This window comes from Patella vulgata, chromosome 5 (genome assembly GCF_932274485.2).
Source record: "Patella vulgata chromosome 5, xgPatVulg1.2, whole genome shotgun sequence".
NCBI lineage: Eukaryota > Metazoa > Mollusca > Gastropoda > Patellidae > Patella > Patella vulgata.
In genome coordinates this window covers 54,711,697-54,717,696 of record NC_065883.2, presented here as the reverse complement: position 1 = coordinate 54,717,696, position 6,000 = coordinate 54,711,697, and the positions used below count along the sequence as shown (strand labels likewise).

The 6,000-nt window shown below is 36.2% G+C and overlaps 1 long non-coding RNA gene across 1 annotated transcript; it reads right to left on the bottom strand.

The window, feature by feature from the left end:
* Positions 1 to 2,491: 2,491 nt before the first annotated feature.
* LOC126821129 (uncharacterized) lies at positions 2,492 to 4,190 on the bottom strand. The gene is made up of 3 exons (XR_007680258.1): positions 4,056 to 4,190; positions 3,245 to 3,346; positions 2,492 to 2,666 (listed from the first exon to the last, which is right to left on the bottom strand). It is a non-coding gene; the product is annotated as an uncharacterized LOC126821129 (long non-coding RNA).
* Positions 4,191 to 6,000: the final 1,810 nt, after the last annotated feature.

Below are 6,000 nucleotides of genomic sequence, written 5' to 3'. Positions count from 1 at the left end.
CTTTTGAATGCTGTCAACGAATTTTTTATTGTTATACCATTGTAATTAATTTTGAAGTGGTATTTGTTTTACATTTTAGAGCTTTTTTTCGTGTTGTCGCTTATACATTGGGTATTGAGTTTTCGTGAAAAATTAATAAAAGTTTAATAAATATGTTTTCCACTTTAAATCACACAGCCAGCTTCATTCTGACTTTTATTTCATAGATATTGAAAGAAAACTATAGCAGGTAGGGTAAAATTGAAATAACGTCGGTGGCCATCTTTGATGACGTCATAGGGAATAACCTACCACATGGTGAGTGTCCACCCAAGTCCAAAATAATGACTAAACTACCTACTAAACATTTCTTCAAAGAAATTCTCCCTACTCAAACTTTCCTACAGAACCAAGGTCAGATCCAGGACTAATATGGATCAGTTGAATTGACGTTTTACACTTGTGATCCGGAATCTAGGAAAGTAAAATGCCAAGTACATCGGTGAAACACGCGGTGTTACAGACACGAAATATATGAACCCCCCAAATAAGGCAAATAAAGATAGTCGAGTTTGAAGCTGTAATAAATGTGGATGGGGTCATGGTGATAAGAAGGGGTACGTGCCCAAGATAAGCAGAGGACGGGATCATGGTTCAAGTCTGTAAATTGTGGGTCATGAAATACTTGGCGATGGGAACCAATTTAGTTGCAGTGGCTGCTTATAAATCGGTTTTCCGATATCGGTATCGAACTATTTTGATTTTAGATTAACTTTTATCACAACTAAAAATAAACTTTTCACTCGACTTTATCAAAATGAAGCGTAATTGTTAAAATCTATTTATCGAAAATAAACGTTTGTTAAACTGTTAATTTGCGTTGATTTTTATCTCGGTGGGGCCTGTTTCACGAAATTTTAACTAAAATAAAATCCAAATTTTAGTAATTGGATTGGATAATATTAGATTGATTTTAGTGCTTAGCCAATCAAAATTGAAGTATCTACTAAAATTTGAATTTTATCTTTAGTTAAGATTTCGAGAAACAGGGCCCTGGTGATCAGTTATATTCAGCGTGACGGAATTTCTGTACTGTAATTCCTTCACAATGTGAAAGGTAATTCCGTCACGCATGTTTTGCGCAACGAAGTTCAAATCTTTGGGATGATTTGTTTATTAAAAATTGTTTTTTCTATTAAAAATCTGTGATTCGCAGATTTAATGAAACATGTATAATTTTTTTGGGGGGTAATGCCAAATTGGGTAATTCCGTCACATGTTGTAGACCTTATTTCATAAAATCCAACTGGATTTTTAATCATTCCTCAGATATCCCCCATCTTATACCCCCCCCCCCCCCATTGGAATATACTATTACTGTATTATTTCGCCACTGTACATTTAAGACTGCACAATAAGGGGTACATGTAATTCCGTCACGGTGGAATCCATGATATGCGTCACACATAAAACATTAATATCAGGCGGTGGGAATGCCACGTCAATACTGGGCTACAGAGCCCCAAACTTCACCCAGATGTGTCCCGGGAATTAACATTTCTGGCATTAATCAGAGTATTTTCTGTCAATATTTATCGATGTATTCGGGTAAAAATGCTGCAGCAATCCTTGTCATATGGGAACCCGCACACCCCTTGAGCAATGGGAAGGTATGCAGAAATTATTCACCATGTAAACTGTAAGAAAGGATAAGAGGCTTCTGTCCCTACATAGCTTAATCGATTGATAGTTTGAACTTGGATTTCCGGGGACAAAGTTATTTAATAGCCGATAACCTGTAGAAGTCACCAGCATTAAATACGAAAGTACAACAATCATTAGGGATTGGCAAGGAAAATCTAACCGTGTACGTAAAAAACACTTTACAGTTCGAATTCTACTGAGCTACAACACTTAAATAATGTCTCCCCCCCCCTCCCACCTCCCCAACTACGTTATGAAAATCCTGGATCCGCCCCTGAACAATGCCACCAAGGACTATGAAACGAAATGACTCCCTGCCCCGAAAACGCGATTCTATGTCGTCTAACGGTCTAACGTGAAAATATTAGATCGATAGATCCAAGAGGCAGTCGATCAATAATCTAATTATTGTACACACATTTGATATACAAAGTTTGATTCTAGGCGTCTGTATTTTTACCGTCATTGAACTCATGTGATATACATTTATTGTTTGATATCATGTAGTATCATTTTGGGAGCAGTGGTGGCTAACCAGGTGGTCCCGGGTTCGCTCCCAGCGGTAGATGAGAAGTTCCTTTGGCAGTTGGAATTTGATATAAGAGTAGGCCCTATCGCCGGTGTCCGGGCAAAAATTTCACCTGGTTTTACAGGTTATATCGTCAGTTGGCCTGCTAAAGTTCAAATCTCAACAAATTAAAACCAATTAAAACAATAGTAAAATTTAATGAAATAATAGGTAAATATGAATGAAACAATAATACACTTTTTGTATTTCATGGTAATCTAATAATCATATCTTCCGCCTTCGTATCCGCCAAATTCTCCTCTATAATTATTGGTTAACATTGGTCGAAAAGATCTGAATAAGCCCATATAAGGGAACCTATTCAAATATCTATTATATTGGTTCCGGAAACCGTAATTCTGGAAACCGTATTCATAATTATCTGCGTAATCTTCTACATATGTATTAAACCCACCTGTAACACAGTAAATATATTTATTAATAAGTTCTGAATAAAAGAAAACCCATACAGGTAACCACCATGATTCATTTTTTGCTTGTTTAAAAAAGCCCGCCGTCTTGCCAAAGCGCAGTGGACATTAGTGTGGTATTTAAGATCAAATGCTTACCGTGAAGATTGGAAAATGGGCAATATTTTCAGAATGTACATTGTACATTTACTTCACTTTGGAATGTGGTTTAACGTCTCGTCAACACAGTATTTCGGTCATTTTGAGAGTAAAATGCGATTCATATTCATGCAATGCTTGAAATGGGAATTGTGGTGTACAGCTGCATTTCCGCTTACTCTTCATTGAAGTCCAACTGCCTAGGGTTCCTTTACACGTAAAGGTCAATGTGTACGCGGGTGAACTTTCATTTTTCGTCCCATATAGAAACAAATAGGCAGCACTTGACCTGTCAGCTTCAACGGATGCGCTACCCATGACAAATGGGATTACCGGGTTCGAAAAATCCCAAGATTCTAGTCTTGTCTTCAAACTCATTTTATAATAATAATTATAATATCTATAAATATATATAAATACTGACCATTGTTGCCAAAGTAATACTGAGACCAAGTTGATGATATTGCAGATACAATGATCAGCATAAACAACAAATGGTAAGCGTTCATCTTGTTTGCTATACCCTCTGAAAAAATAAATTCAAACATCTATTAATAATGCATAAACATTTCATAAAATAGTTACACAAGACATATTTTAAAAAAAAAGTTTTTTACATTTAATATATTCAGTTTTTAAATGAATTTTTTTTTGTTATCCGAGTCGAGAGAGAGAGAGAGAGAGAGAGAGAGATAGACAGAGAGATAGGTCATTTCGGGACTAACATGGTTCAAATTTATTTCAATAATTCGCTTGCGCGGAGAGGTCTTTAGAAGTGGGAGGAAACCGGAAAACCCACGAGGTTGGACAGGCGACCCTACTCCCTGTCACGTACAATCGGGGAATCGAAACCACGCCAGTTGACAGACCGTATGATACAACGCGCACGCGCTAAGCACTCGGCCATCCACCACCCCTCCCCCCGGTGTGAATGAAGGTGTGACTGATATACTAGAGCCTAATATTACCATTTCAGTTAAACTTCTTGTAAAACTTCATCGCGTAATTTAAATCGGTATTATCAAATACCGTCGAAATAGTGCCATGTGGTGTCCGACTGTTGGGTAAAGGACGAAAATAAGTGAGACATAACATCGTTTCGCGATAGAAATCTTATTTTGATCTAAGTGGTCTTATTAGGGTATGCAACTACATAACACTACGTTTGTAAAGAATTTAAATGTTTTCTTCATATTCGATAAAGATCGCCGATTCATTGTAGAACGAAACTTTACCTATTTGCTTTAACACCTTCAACAAAGAACTGTCCCGTCTATCGGAATTTTCCTTCCGTCAATACGTTGGATACTTTTATGCTCAGGAGATCAGCTCAGCTCGCCGTTACCAGTTGATGTCTACACTAATAAGCCATCCGCTCTTTTATATATATATATTTTATAAAATAAATCAGTCTGTTTGGACACTTTAACTTTTGCCTTTATCTAAAATTTGTCAAATAATGAGTGAGTATGAATGATGATAGATAATGAGAATTGTTATAATAATCCGGATTTTATTTTATCATAACGTGACATATAGAGCTAGACTGTTCTCTGATTGTGGATGAGCTACTTGTATGTTTCAGGCCAATATAGTAATTAATTGACACAATGAACTAGTGACCCGATCTTAGTTTTCGTTTAATGGTCGACGTGAACTACAACTCGTCAAAAAAATGAGGAACATTTTGATGTATCCTGGTAGGTCAGCCCGGTCCACTATCGTCGTTGGGTCACCAAAAATATATATATTTACAGGGGAAACAAACAATTATTTTAAAAAGTTAAATAAGGGAATGCAATGCTTCTAATCACGTTTATATTAAAGATTTATTATGTAAGATTTAGATAAAGAGCTTGTGGTTCTTGCTATAAAAGTTGCTGTCATTATATATTAACTATCATGGGTTCTTTTACGAGCAATTTCAAATTAATCCTACCTCTTTTTACAGCCCATTCATTCGAGGTGAGGTGGAGTGTACTACGAATGTTCATAGGACTTTTGCGTAAGATTTTGCCAATAAAATATAATATATATATTTGTAATTAACTATTCACCAGAAAATGAATAACAACACACGGATGCTTGTTAGACCCTTCTCCACACTCGTTGCTGCTAGTGGCTCTTGCACCCGTTCGTTCTTGAATTAACGTTATAGCGTTCTGCTGTCAACCATGGTATATCGTCGAGGCTTCCTAAGTTTTTTAAAAGCCACATTTTATACCCAATGCCTGCACCATAAAATCGTGATTTTCAACATTCACTTTCAATTCTGTGGGATTAATTTTTTGTGTTTGAAATTTAGAATTATTCATTTATAAAAGTGGTATACTTTCACTCCGTCTTAGTTAAGTTAGTTTTACCCCTACCTGAGTTTATCATATCAAATATTAGTTTCATTCCAGAAACTCAAATTGTAATTATACCTCTTTATTTTATTAGTCGATTGTTCCAAGAAACTCGTGTATGTAAATATAAAACATATCTATAATAAAAGTCATTTGTCAAAAGCCATGTGGCATGGTTTAAAGCTGGGTGCCAGCCAAATTATGTCTGGTTTAAAGTTAATTAAGGACGATTTTGACACACTGCTTTGTCGCTCTAGCAAACACATAAGTTAAGCGATTATATTTAATTTGAGTCGCCTATCGCTATGTGTTTAAAAAACATAATTATGACAAAAATCAGTATAGGGGATGGTAAAAGTTACGAATTTTGTTTCCGTTTTCCTGCAATTTTCGTTAACATAAGGAGACCTTTGGGTACTTGAACTCTTATTCAAGAAGTCAAGATTTGTCACTCCGTGACGTAATATTACCTTGACAACCATCTGCCAATGACTAGAGTTTGTTTGAAAACGTGGAATTTGTGTTACATGATTCTAACAAATTACAACTCACACCAATGACTCTATTGACTTCTTAGACATTAAAATGACAATGGCGTGATGCCTGGCGTGTGTCCACTTCTAATGGACACTGGGCAAACATAATAGAAGATCAACGATTTTTTTGTTGATCGGGGTAAAGGTTGTGACAGCCGTGTCCATACACCCACAGGCAATATGCTTAAACACCGGGTTCAACGTCTACACGTTTCTGTCAAGTTCTCTGACGTAACAATTATTCAAATAGGAGGAGAAGGAAATGGCTCAAGTCGACTATAAAACTACACCAATGC